Raw genomic sequence first — 15013 nt, 5'->3', positions numbered from 1 at the left:
ACTTCAACCTATCCATTTCCCTTTTTAGATTTTCTAACCTACCTGCCCGATTAAGGGATCTGACATTCCACGCCAGTTTTCTTTCTCCTGATAACGACGTCCTCTTGAGTAGTCCCCGCCCGCAGATCCGAATGGGGGACTATTTTACCTCCGGAATATTTTACCCAAGAGGACGCCCTCATTATTTAACCATACAGTAAAGCTGCATGCCCTCAGGAAAAATTACGACTGTAGTTTCCCCTCACTTTCAGCCGTTCACAGTACAAGCACATCAAGGCCGTTTTGGTTAGTGTTGTAAGGCCAGATCAGTCAATCATCCCGGCTGTTGCCCCTCTTCAGGAACCACAAGTTTGTCTGGCCTCTCATCAGATACCCCTCCGTTGTTGTTGCACCTACGGTACGGCCATCTGTATCGCTGAGGCACGCAAGCCTCCCCACCAACGGCAAGGTCCATGGTTCATAGGGGTACGCACACATAGGTAAGGCACAGGTGGAAAACTACAGTTCATTACTAGAATACTTGGGAAAAGCATTCAGTGTACAAGAGAAATTGCTTACAGATCACATGTATGACCCATCCTGCAATGCTGCTCAAGTCTGTGGGACCCAGACCCAATAGGACTAACAGAGCAATGACTTCTCACAATCACAAGAACCCAGCCACAACACAACAATGTTCGTAACCTCTAATGTAAGCTTGCTTCTCTCCTGAATTATCCACATGATCCAAGGGTCTCACCTTTACCCCTAAATTTGAATTTAATCATGCTGCTTCAGTTACTGACCTACTTTCCTTCACATGTAATGTCAACCTGTAAGATCACTTTGCAACCCAATCCCAAAACCTTTCCAACAGCAAACCTCACACTAAACCCTGCTTTTAACAGTTCTAGCCACAATCCCAACTTTATCCACTACAATTACCTCAAAATCACCCCTTACAAGCTTTCCAAGAATTCCTAACCTCTAGAGTTGCTTCTCCACCTCTCTCAGGTTACTACAACATGACTAACCTGCCCTCTCCAGAACAGGATCTTCATTCCCTAAAACCTGGTGAGTCGACCATTACTATCCCGGCAGGCAAGGCATCAAGCGGTATGGTACTTGACTGCCGGGAGTATATAAGTGAGCGTCTGTACCAGCTTTATGATACTTCTACAGACAGCATCTGCCATCAAGACCCTGTCCCTGTGGTACAGAGTGACCAACAGTTCCTCCTTAAAACCTCAGGCTTCTCACAAGAACTTCTTACCCCAACTAAGCCACAGCTCCCTCTTTCTACATTCTCCTTAAGATCCACAAACTCACCCACCACGACAGTCTAATAGTTGCTAGTTTCAAAGTACACAGAACATATCCCTGCACTGGTTAGTCAGCAATTACAACCTATAGCACAAAACTGCCACCCTGTATTGAAGACATCAACCATTCCCAGTATCATCTGAAATCTTTGCCTGTCCCACTCCCAACAAACACCTTGCTTGTCACCACTGACGCCATCTCTGTCTGTGCAAATTCCCCATGAAGATGGTCAACAAGCCACCACATACCCATCCCAAGTGATCCAGACTGCCACAGGAGCCTGTGAACTACAATTATTCTTAGGAGTTACAAGAATGATGACTACAAGAAAATCTATCTCAATCATCGCCACCTGATTATCCTATGATGTCATTTCTGATAACAATAATCAGCTTTATACTCATGAACAACTATTTTTACCTGTGATGAGGAACGCAGATACAAATAGATCAGGGGCATAGTCATAGGAACCAGGATGGCTCTTCCTATGCCAACCTATACATGGATCACTTGTCCTGGGATCCCTAAGCCTTCGGCCCCTAATTTGGTTTACATGCATTGATGCTATTTTTGCGAAATGGTGAGGTTGACCTCTCAAAATTTTTGGAATCTTCAAATACATCCTCCCAATTAAATTTCTCATGGTTCTATTCCAAATCCCATGCCACTTTCCTTGATGTTGATCTCATCCTTAAATACTTCTTTTCACATTACATCTACAAACAAACAGTACTTACATTCTGACAGTTGCCAATCTTTTCATGTCAAATGTTCCCTGCCATACAGCCCTGGCATTCAAGGCAAACATATTTGTTTACAGGCAGACTCTTTACAACAATACACCAGCATTTTCACCTCAGCCTTCAACCTAGTTCAAAAGCAGGTCTTACAGGCCATCACATCCAACTGTGATATTGCTGAGCCCTCCAAAAAACAAATTAGTAGCACACTTGTCCACTTTTCAAGTCCTCAGGTTTTCAAATCTTATCCAAAGAAATCCCCAACAATCTGTTTTCCTACTCATTATATCCAGTAAGTCTCCTCTGACCCAGGTTGTAAGCAACTTTTCCATGTAACTCTCCCCGTTTCCTAAACCTCACCAGCCCTTTTCCATCATCTTTCTTCCTTCCTTTACAATCCTTCTAGCAGACGGTGAAACTGACTTTAAAAGTTTGGATGTTTCCAAATCTTTGTTTATTTTTTCCTGCTGCCAATTGGTGTATCAATTTTTTGTTTACCCCATTTATTTATAAACTGAGGATTCTGAATGTATACAGATAAGGGCAGCATGGATTGTCACAGATTTGTCTGACCCGTGAGAACAGCACAGATACTGAAGGAACTGAAATGGCAAACACTTGAAGACAGACAGAAACTATCCTGAGAAAGCCACTTACACAATTTCAAGAACTGGATTTTAAGTAAGGACTATAGGAATTTTGATTCAAGAGGTCACAGATTCTGTATGAACTTAGGAACAGCTGAACCAACTATAAATCAGAATCCAAAAGTCATTACTACAGTTTATTCACAAAGAGGAGAACAAGGCCTTCCTAGTTCTTAATCAGTACAAGCCAGTTGAAGTCGGTTGATTGGGTTTGCTGATTTTTGTGTCCAGCTGCTGTCAGTCACAGTGATCTAATACAGAACCTTGCATGTATGCAGCCATTCTGCGTAGTAAGCTAAGACACTGATGAGCAACAAAGTGATTCCTGGTCCATGACAGGTGTTACTCCTCAGAAGGAACGAAAATTAGAGTTTAATGACCTGCAGACAGAACAGACATTAAAGACAGAGCACAAGTTCGGATTACAAGAGGACAGGAAAGGGAATCGGCCGTGCCCTTTTCAAAGAAACCATACCGGCATTTGCTGGAAGATATTTAAGAAACTCACGAAAAACCTAAATCTGGATGGCCAGATGGGGATGTCAATGGTTATCATCTTGAACAAATTCCATTATGCTAATCTACTCTGTGTAGAAATGCAAGGTGTATTACTTTACAAAGTGGAGCAAGAAAAATAATCACTACAAACCCTGGCCAAAATGATATAATTCTCAATTCAAGTTTTTCAGTGCTTTGAAACTGCCTTCCTGTTTGTCCGAATTATTTTAAAGTGGTAATTTTATTTGCATGTGTAAAAGAATTTCTTGTCATGCAGTAGACTGCTAAGCTGCAATAACAATGCAGGTTTTTCAGGTTTTTTTTTTTTTTTTTTTTTTTAACATACATGCAGCATGTTGGTCAAGATACTTGGCTGTTATGCCGCATGTAGTTAGCACGAGATCTGTCACATGTCAATTTTTTTTACACAACAGAAATGACTGTCATTATTTTTATTCAATAAATTGTGGCTGCACAGTGTGGTACTTGAGACCATACCTACTACTGTTTAAGTAGTTTCAAAAAGTACATCCTTCCCCTGGCAATCTCTCATTACTTGCAATGACACATTCTGCATAGAGTGCACTCCTATTTTCCAACTTCAAAACAAAAAAAAAAAAATCTTTCACTTCAGCCAAGATCTGCTGGTAAAATCCATTTGGATAGCTCCAACAGGGTTGTCATGTGACAAACAATCTACTTGGTGCAGAAGATTTCTCCCACTCTGCGGAAACATAGACCAATGCTCAAGGGAAAAAAAGGCTCGATTTGGGATATAAATTTGCTGTGTAAAATTTTGTTATCCATGGCATTCACCAGGGAAAAAGTGCAAAATATGAGGTCTTTACTGGTAGGGCATTACTGACTGGCAGTTGTGTTTCATTGTAGAAATGAGACATATTAGGAAAGCAGTCACAAAAATATTCTTTCTGGTTTAAACTTGGACAGACAGTAATATGACAGTTGGTAAATGTTCACAGATGGAAGATGATGTCAACATTTTGGGATGGGGGAACTTCTCTACGTACATACACTCCTGGAAATTGAAATAAGAACACCGTGAATTCATTGTCCCAGGAAGGGGAAACTTTATTGACACATTCCTGGGGTCAGATACATCACATGATCACACTGACAGAACCACAGGCACATAGACACAGGCAACAGAGCATGCACAATGTCGGCACTAGTACAGTGTATATCCACCTTTCGCAGCAATGCAGGCTGCTATTCTCCCATGGAGACGATCGTAGAGATGCTGGATGTAGTCCTGTGGAATGGCTTGCCATGCCATTTCCACCTGGCGCCTCAGTTGGACCAGTGTTCATGCTGGACGTGCAGACCACGTGAGACGACGCTTCATCCAGTCCCAAACATGCTCAATGTGGGACAGATCCAGAGATCTTGCTGGCCAGGGTGGTTGACTTACACCTTCTAGAGCACGTTGGGTGGCACGGGATACATGCGGACGTGCATTGTCCTGTTGGAACAGCAAGTTCCCTTGCCGGTCTAGGAATGGTAGAACGATGGGTTCGATGACGGTTTGGATGTACCGTGCACTATTCAGTGTCCCCTCGACGATCACCAGTGGTGTACGGCCAGTGTAGGAGATCGCTCCCCACACCATGATGCCGGGTGTTGGCCCTGTGTGCCTCGGTCGTATGCAGTCCTGATTGTGGCGCTCACCTGCACGGCGCCAAACACGCATACGACCATCATTGGCACCAAGGCAGAAGCGACTCTCATCGCTGAAGACGACACGTCTCCATTCGTCCCTCCATTCACGCCTGTCGCGACACCACTGGAGGCGGGCTGCACGATGTTGGGGCGTGAGCGGAAGACGGCCTAACGTTGTGCGGGACCGTAGCCCAGCTTCATGGAGACGGTTGCGAATGGTCCTCGCCGATACCCCAGGAGCAACAGTGTCCCTAATTTGCTGGGAAGTGGCGGTGCGGTCCCCTACGGCACTGCGTAGGATCCTACGGTCTTGGCGTGCATCCGTGCGTCGCTGCGGTCCGGTCCCAGGTCGACGGGCACGTGCACCTTCCGCCGACCACTGGCGACAACATCGATGTACTGTGGAGACCTCATGCCCCACGTGTTGAGCAATTCGGCGGTATGTCCACCCGGCCTCTCGCATGCCCACTATACGCCCTCGCTCAAAGTCCGTCAACTGCACATACGGTTCACGTCCACGCTGTCGCGGCATGCTACCAGTGTTAAAGACTGCGATGGAGCTCCGTATGCCACGGCAAACTGGCTGACACTGACGGCGGCGGTGCACAAATGCTGTGCAGCTAGCGCCATTCGACGGCCAACACCGCGGTTCCTGGTGTGTCCGCTGTGCCGTGTGTGTGATCATTGCTTGTACAGCCCTCTCGCAGTGTCCGGAGCAAGTATGGTGGGTCTGACACACCAGTGTCAATGTGTTCTTTTTTCCATTTCCAGGAGTGTATTACTGAAAGTGTTGAATCGAGGAAGTGCTTTCTCGAGGAGGCCCAATTACAATTCCATGCTAAATCCACAAAAGGTGATTACCATGGTCACCTGAATGCTGAAATGTTGAAAGGTGGTTTGTAAATATGGTTTTCCCAAATCTTCCTCCAAAGTCAATCACCTTGATAGGTAATGTTCCATCGCATAACAGATGAACAAAGCTCCCACTCACTCACTGTGATACCAAAGTGGGGATGTTGAAATGCCTGCAAATGAGATGTGTTACCTGTAATGAGAACAGGAAGAAGTAGGCTCTGTTCACTTTAATTCAAGAACATAGACCTGCTAAATGACCTATGTGGTAAAAAAAAGGCCACCCAATCGTCCACTTGCCAGCCCACAATTGTGATTTGAATGTAAAAGGATGAGCATCTGAAAAAGTAAAACAGTTGTTTAGAGAGTGTAATATTTCAGGGGAAATGTCCATAAACAGTGTGATCAAGACCGCAAGTGAATCCCTTCTGTCAGTCACTGCTGATGACTGGAGGGTACTGCAAGAAGGCCCAACAACTGGAAGAAGATTACTGGAGGCATGCCTGTTGTCACAAATGCTATAGATGAAATCATTATTAATAATGCTGAATCCGAAAGTACCAACAATAATGAATCACGTGCAGATGAAGAATGAACAAGGCTGATACGGTGTCATTTAGGTGTACAAATAATGCAGCGTTACATGAATAAATGTCCAACATTTTATTCATTCCTGCAATGTAAGTTATACTACTGATTCTTTTGAATTTCAAGCTGTTCATCAGAACACATATGCAATTAGTAGTAACAAGCACCATCAATCAACTTGAAACTATTAATTTCAGTTTCACAATTCCTGTAAACTTTTATTACACCTGTCTCAATTTTTACTTCTGTAGATGCACGATATGTGGCAGTTGACATCTGTTATGGTGGCGGCTAACAGATGGCACTGTCAGTGCTGCTTGGAGGACAAACTGCATGTGAATGCACGTGTGTTGCCAACACTGAGACATTAGCATGCCTTATCCCCCGCCCCCCCACCACCTCTTGGCAACTCATGTACCTGGAGTCAGTGGGTCGAGTTTGCTGTCTCTACTGCCCCCCCTCTCAGAATTTGTTTTTCTTCTTGTGAGCACAATGTATGTGCATTAAATACAGAGCAAGTATTACAATAATTAACCTGGACATCAGACTACACTGCACATCAAACAATGGAAAACTCTGCAGGGTGGACAGATGCACTATCACACTTGACCCAAATGTGCCTAATGTAGTGCCATGTTTCTCAAACGAGACTGTCATCTGCTATTTTTATGAACAGTTATGCTATAAATAATCATATATGCTATATCACTACACGTCCGAGAGCTCACAGAGTACAATTAAGAAAAGGCTCATTTCATTTTACAAAAATGCATGGCTGCTTCCATATCTTTGCAGATTAGGAAAGTTAACCAAACAACTCCTCCACATACGACTGCATGCTAAATATAACCTACTGTTTATGGAATACTAGCTGGGTACCTGCTGGTGCATAGGTTTATATTTATTCCACTGAGTGTGTATTTATTCCAGTCTTGTATTAGTTCATCTCATCCTTTCCCCTCTCTCTGCCCACCTCCTCTTCACTCCCTCTAATACTAATTTCTCCCTGCCCTCCCACACCCTGTTCATTCCCCCACCCCCACCCCGATATCTGTGTCCATCTCCCCCTTTCCCCTCTCAGTCTGTCTATCTCCCCCTCCCCAGTTCTCTCTCTATATTATCACCTGCACCTCAACAGGAGGTTGTTGGTTCTTACGCCCATTCTATTTCTTTCCAGCTAGTATGATTGAAATGATCCAGGGGTTTAGAAGGAGCTATTTATCCATAGCTTTGCCCGCATACATGTGCCACAAATATTTAACATACATACACATATTTGTACAATTATTTCACCTGTATCTTTAGCAAATTTTGCCCTGCTGTTTCATTTTCATGCAGCTCACTGTTTATGACATATCTCCTGAACTATTTGAAGTACAACAATATAATTTCATAAGCACATGCAGTTGTACACGTGTTACTGCCTGCAAAACATGTAGCAAATAGTGTTAGCAGTAAAGAAGTAATAAACTGAAAGGTCAAACATGATGCACCAATTTTACTACATGAACAGTGAAACTGCAGTGAGGGGTGAAGTCTCACCCTTTCATCATTTTGCTGGGGCTGTCATCAAGAAAAAGTCTCTTACAGGTTTGAAATTATGTGTCAAATTGGCTGCAAGTCACTAAATGCTCTCATTCTGAAATACAGGATGAATGTAGTCTGGATATTTCTGTGTTGTGAGGTGCAATATTTTTCTGTCCCCACCCCAACCCCCTTAAGAAGTACCTGGTTCTCACCCCCCACAGGGGTGCTGTCCAGGCAGTAAGTGATAGATGTATGAAGTTTGGTTGAAATCGATCATGTTGTTTAGGAGTACATGCGGGTCACTCATACACTCACTTTTATAATTTGTATGTATTAGCCACGTGTACATTATATAGTACACACTGTGTGTATACTTATCAGCAAGTGGCAGCAATTTAGCCATACAAAGTTTGACATTAGCAAACAATGTGGTCCCATGCTAATAAACCAATGATTCCTTAATGTGGTGGAGATGTGAGCCTCCAAAATGACCAATACACCATCTGATGAAAAAATATCTAGCCACCAATATGTAATGAGAAATAGACCACTGAATGTCATGCATGGCATATCTGGACTATAAAATGAGTCCACGAGTATTGTGTCATCAGTGGAGCAGTAATACACTCCTAGAAATGGAAAAAAGAACACATTGACACCGGTGTGTCAGACCCACCATACTTGCTCCGGACACTGCGAGAGGGCTGTACAAGCAATGATCACACGCACGGCACAACGGACACACCAGGAACCGCGGTGTTGGCCGTCGAATGGCGCTAGCTGTGCAGCATTTGTGCACCGCCGCCGTCAGTGTCAGCCAGTTTGCTGTGGCATACGGAGCTCCATCGCAGTCTTTAACACTGGTAGCATGCTGCGACAGCGTGGACGTGAACCGTATGTGCAGTTGACGGACTTTGAGCGAGGGCGTATAGTGGGCATGCGGGAGGCCGGGTGGACGTACCGCCGAATTGCTCAACACGTGGGGCGTGAGGTCTCCACAGTACATCGATGTTGTCGCCAGTGGTCGGCGGAAGGTGCACGTGCCCGTCGACCTGGGACCGGACCGCAGCGACGCACGGATGCACGCCAAGACCGTAGGATCCTACGCAGTGCCATAGGGGACCGCACCGCCACTTCCCAGCAAATTAGGGACACTGTTGCTCCTGGGGTATCGGCGAGGACCATTCGCAACCGTCTCCATGAAGCTGGGCTACGGTCCCGCACAACGTTAGGCCGTCTTCCGCTCACGCCCCAACATCGTGCAGCCCGCCTCCAGTGGTGTCGCGACAGGCGTGAATGGAGGGACGAATGGAGACGTGTCGTCTTCAGCGATGAGAGTCGCTTCTGCCTTGGTGCCAATGATGGTCGTATGCGTGTTTGGCGCCGTGCAGGTGAGCGCCACAATCAGGACTGCATACGACCGAGGCACACAGGGCCAACACCCGGCATCATGGTGTGGGGAGCGATCTCCTACACTGGCCGTACACCACTGGTGATCGTCGAGGGGACACTGAATAGTGCACGGTACATCCAAACCGTCATCGAACCCATCGTTCTACCATTCCTAGACCGGCAAGGGAACTTGCTGTTCCAACAGGACAATGCACGTCCGCATGTATCCCGTGCCACCCAACGTGCTCTAGAAGGTGTAAGTCAACCACCCTGGCCAGCAAGACCTCTGGATCTGTCCCACATTGAGCATGTTTGGGACTGGATGAAGCGTCGTCTCACGTGGTCTGCACGTCCAGCATGAACACTGGTCCAACTGAGGCGCCAGGTGGAAATGGCATGGCAAGCCATTCCACAGGACTACATCCAGCATCTCTACGATCGTCTCCATGGGAGAATAGCAGCCTGCATTGCTGCGAAAGGTGGATATACACTGTACTAGTGCCGACATTGTGCATGCTCTGTTGCCTGTGTCTATGTGCCTGTGGTTCTGTCAGTGTGATCATGTGATGTATCTGACCCCAGGAATGTGTCAATAAAGTTTCCCCTTCCTGGGACAATGAATTCACGGTGTTCTTATTTCAATTTCCAGGAGTGTAGCAGAATGAGTTACACAGGAGAGCTCAGCAACTTCAATGTTGATTAGAGATTGGATGTTACCTGAGTGACAAACCCATCAGGGAGATTTATACCCTTCTAAAGCTGCCCAAGTTGACTGTTGGTGATGTAATTGTGAAGTGGAAATGTGGAGGAATGACTACAGCTAAACCAAGATCAGGCAACAAAACTTTCTGGCAGATTAAAACTGTGCGCTGGACCAAGACAAGCTCTGGACTTTTACCTTTCACTCAGGTTAGAGTCTTTGTACGGCGCAAAGTTTTAATCTACCAGGAAGTTTCACATTGGAGCACACTCAGCTGCACGGTGGAAAGTTCATTCTCAAGACCAGGCAGTTCTCATGTACAGATGGTTGGGGGGTGTTGAGAACAGCAGTGGGCATTGTAAGAAATTGCATAAAATTTGTGGAAGGAATTGCTAGTGAGTTCCCTAAGCACAGGAAGTTAAAAAGAAAGGGGTACAATGGCTGAGCACCTCATAAGCCACACATCTCTGTAGTCAATGCTAAGTGACACTTAAGGTGATGTAAAGAGCAACACTATTGGGCAATGGAAGACAAAACAAGTGATATAGAGTGAATAATCATATTGTACACCATAGGCATCTGATGGGTGGGTTTGAGTTTAGTTTATGCCTGTAGTCTGTTAACTTCCATCATGTGTAGTGCCAACAGCGAAGTATGGAGGAGGTGGTGTTACGGTATGGGAGTGTTCTTCATGGTTAGGATGTGGTCCTCTTATTGCATTTAGTAAAACACTAAGTTAAATGTATAATCGCATAAACACATTTTACCAGCATTGTGTACCAGGCATGGTAGAGCAACAGTTCAGAGATGATCAACTGTATCAGCATAACAATGCACCCTGTCACGAAGTGCCATCTGTGAGGCAATGTCGTGTAAGGAATAACATTCCTGAAATGGACTGGCCTGCCCTGAATCCCGACTTGGACCAATTGGAATACCTATGAGACTAGTTAGAGCTCAGCCCAGAGCTTCTGGCCCCAACATCCAAAATCACTACCTTCCCTGGTTTCATCTAAGGAAGAATTCATTGTCATTCCTCCACAGATATTCAGACACCTCTTTGAAAGTGTCCCCAACAGAGCTCAGTGCTGAACAGAGGGGGGAATTACAGTCTTACATTTGAATAATGGCCATAAGTGTAACACAAAAATTAATGTCGCAAAAATGGTTTAGGAAAGATATTTTTGCATAACAGGGGTTAAAATCAAAGCAAGTGAGAGGAAAAAAATCTGTAATCTCAATGGCATTCACTCCAAATACTTGGAATTGAAGTCTGATTTTTATCCACAGTAGTATCATACCACTTCTGATCAATACCTGTAACTCTGCAAAGCTTATAGTTAGTTCTACCTCATTTAATACACACATGGAAGAAGAAATCCAAAGGGGGGGGGGGGGTGGAGGCAGTGCTGCAATGCTAAGACAGGAAACTTGTAAAAATCATCAACAAAATACTGATGTAATGATGTTAATTTAGATAGTTTTCACATCACTAGACTGACTTTTGACAGTGGCATTTAAGGTCAAGTTTAATTGAATATTAATCAGCAGAGCCCTTTGGAAATTTTTATAACTGTATGGTGTTGGCAAAAGTTGTTTAGTGGACCCATCTTGCATTTTCCTTAGTTTATTAATGACTTATGTAGATAACAAGCATTAAAATTATTGCCAGACACTTGTCCATTATTTAACATACGTCTTACGAATATACTTAGTAGTATTAACTGTTAAGATAGAAAGAGCATTAAATGTAGCGCAGACATAAACATTACGCTACACTACAGGTCAATCTGTAACCACAACCTTTATTTGACATTCACATTTGTTGGTTTCCCCAACTTACAATCAAATTACCACTGGTAAAAGTTAGTTATAGGACCCCCCCCCCCCCCCGCCTCATATTTTTCAATGTGGCGTAAATGTACTTTTAGGCTTTGCAACCAATCAATTTGTTACCACAATCTTTATTTGGTTTTCACTTTCGTCGGCTTCGCCAACTCTCACCTTCCAACCTAACCTAGGCCTTTATTTCAGAGAGGGAGGTACTGGGGTCATCCAGTGCTACACACTACTTGATTCTATCTGCACCCATACAATGTAAAACATTGTGAAATACATGGAAAAGATGTTTCCCATTGCACCAAATATTTGGTTTTTCTCCATTCCAATTGTGAGTGAAGCACGGGAAGAATTACTGCATGAATGCTTTCGCGTGCACTATAATTGGTCTAATGGATGTGATACATAATAGACTATATTCCTAGGTTCCTCATTCAAGACTAATTACTAAAGCTTCATAAGCAGAAATTTGTGAGATACTTGCACCTCCCTTCAAGTGTCTGCAAGTTCAGATTTTCAGTGTTTCTATGACACTCCCCTGGGATCCAAACAAATCTATAATTACATTTTTAAAAGTGTGTAAGTGAAGCTAAAAGTACCTTCATTTAATGCTCTTGATTCCTTTATTTGACTAATGTAAGGATGGCACAAGTAAATAAATTGGGATGTCATGTAATTATTTAGTAGCCAACATTTTACCAAATTCAACAAAAAAAAAACTGCTCTTCTTAACCCAAGGCTGCAATTTTTTAAAAAATTAAGCAATAAATTTTTCATGTAATAATCAACATATATGAATTTTGTAGCTTGTAACCTTCCAATATATATGTAATGCTCTAAATGACCAATGGTAGTGACTATACTACCTTTTCTCACAAACTTTTAGTACTTCCTACTTGTGTGATCTTAGAAGAACTCTGATATCTTGAAAAATATGACAATATCGCTTCCCACTGCATTTTAACAGATTCAGAACTGCCACAATAAAGCCATATGCTCTACAGTCTAAATCCAAAAGAGATTACCTGATGTACTTCAACAGTTCACATGGTAACTGTCATAAGGGATTCCAACATGCCTTTAGGCACTACATAAACTCCCCCCCCCCTCCCCGCAACCTTCAGCCTTAATGTGTTAAAATGCCAAACCATACAACAGAGTTATTTTCCATTTGACTGTTTCATGCTCTCTGAAGATGGATGCAACAGTTTCCAAGCTGAGAAAAATCAATGTGTGTACACACACACACACACACACACACACACACACACACACACACAAGTGTTGGTTTCATTAGTTACCCCAGAGTACGCCTACATGCTAACCAATCACAAACAGAATCCTCCAATCAATGTGTTACATAAAAATACTCAATTTATTCTCAGTTTCTGTGTCAAATACGTCGCTCGCGCAATAAATTCTTTGTACATATTCTTTGCAACATGTAACTAATGAACTGTTTCTGACAAAAGCATTTGGTAAATCTGTTCAGATACTTTCTTAAAGACAAGATTCAGTCTTCTTTTCCTGCATCATCTAATGGTAACCCCGTACTAGACTTTGATACTATTACGATTAACATTAGCGTCAACACAGTCGGATTTGTCAACTGCTAACAGTTGTTCTGCATAGCAAATGGTGACACTGACTGAAGCGAATTACAAGTTTTTCTCATGCCTAGGGCAGCTGACTTCTTTCCCGCCTACAAGGACAGAACAGTTTTAGAGCAGTAAAACGTTGATGTTTCCAATTTCCTGCGGAATGTGCGAACGGAGCAAAGTATCACGTGTGACAGTGAGGAATGTACTTTCTTAGAAAATACGAGTACGCATCATTGGGAGAGCACAGCCTTAGATCGCCCAGTTTGTAGAACATCTTCACGCAACTATTTTGTGAAACTCTGCGTCCGATTATTTTCCACACACATAACAAAAATGTTACAAGTACTTAAAATATGCGCCAATGTTGCCGCACAATGTACAGGTACTTCACACGGAACTAATTCATGTAACTGTAAGCCAGATGTACGCTTAACACTACAAATACTAAATTTATTGTAGCATAAAATAGTAATACAATTACCTTGACACAAACGAATGATCAATAAGTACTAAATGGCGGTAAAAAATGATCGGGAGCAATAGAAACCATAAATGAGAGCAAGCATTCCACTAAATACAGTGGAATAGCCATTGTCTCTACGCTTTAATGCGCAACATGCAACAAAATCATACAAACTTAAATGAAAAAACCGATATAAACAATTCATCCCCACATATTTTCAAAGATCCCTATTGCCATTTACTACAGTCAACACCAACCCGCTCAAACAACATCCCTTACACAGATATTTCTACGCATCCCAATGCTGAGAGTATAGCCAAATGTCAGAGGCAGCAATGTTTGTCAACCATATTCATGTTGCTATTTTTGTTAGTATTTATTTACACAACATTTCAGTATAATGCTGAATAATATATCAATTTTATTGTGATAAATAAGTGTAAATATATTGATTCTTCCACTGCGGTTCCATATAAACAAAGCTTTTACCATGAGAACCAGCAGCGTAAATAATTTTGTGATAACAGGACACACTTAACGAACACGGTAAGTAGCAAAAGCCTTACATTCGATTGTGTTTTACAGTATAATTATATTCAGAATTACAGAACTGTGTAAACAAATAGGGAAGAATAATTGTAACTATGAAGATATACTTTTCATCAATTAAATGTACATGCTATAATGGCGTTACAAAAGACATGTTGACAACGTACTAGTATTTGTAATGGTATACTTATAATTAAATTGATTCAACAATTATGTTTGTATTTTCATTACCAAGTGAAATCTTAATGTCATGCAACACATTTTTTTTATATGGCAGTTATGTGGAGTGGACTTAAATTAGTTTTCGTTTATTAAAAACCGTTAATTTTCCACAAGTCTTGCGGGAAAATAAAAATTGGAATGAAGTAAAATTTCAGGAAGAAACAACATTTAGGTTTTGTGGTTTTTATATTTTTAAAAGTTAACCTACCTATTTCAATGACTATAGCTCTAACACCCTGAATTTCATAATGAGTTAGTTATCTCATTGCGTTTGTACATAAATGACATATAAATCATTCAATCATTCAACCATATGTAAAATATGAAGCCGCCATGAAACTTCAACACCTACAATATAAGTGATATACACTGAAAATGAAATTAAACCACTAGTGCCTGAACTTCTTGTTATTTTC

The 15013-nt window shown here is 42.5% G+C and overlaps 1 protein-coding gene across 5 annotated transcripts in view; it reads right to left on the bottom strand.

The window, feature by feature from the left end:
• Nucleotides 1-14094, bottom strand: part of LOC126190053 (E3 ubiquitin-protein ligase Bre1) — a 262588-nt gene extending 248494 nt beyond the window's left edge. For all 5 annotated transcript variants that reach the window (XM_049930989.1, XM_049930991.1, XM_049930992.1 and 2 more), the window contains exon 1: nucleotides 13845-14094. The gene's annotated coding sequence lies outside the window, so the exon portion shown is untranslated. The remainder of the gene's footprint in view (nucleotides 1-13844) is intronic.
• Between the last annotated feature and the right edge of the window lie 919 nt (nucleotides 14095-15013).

The sequence above is a fragment of the Schistocerca cancellata genome, chromosome 1, assembly GCF_023864275.1.
Source record: "Schistocerca cancellata isolate TAMUIC-IGC-003103 chromosome 1, iqSchCanc2.1, whole genome shotgun sequence".
Lineage (NCBI taxonomy): Eukaryota > Metazoa > Arthropoda > Insecta > Orthoptera > Acrididae > Schistocerca > Schistocerca cancellata.
Note: the sequence above shows the minus strand (reverse complement) of the source record. Positions and strands in the feature narration are given on the sequence as shown.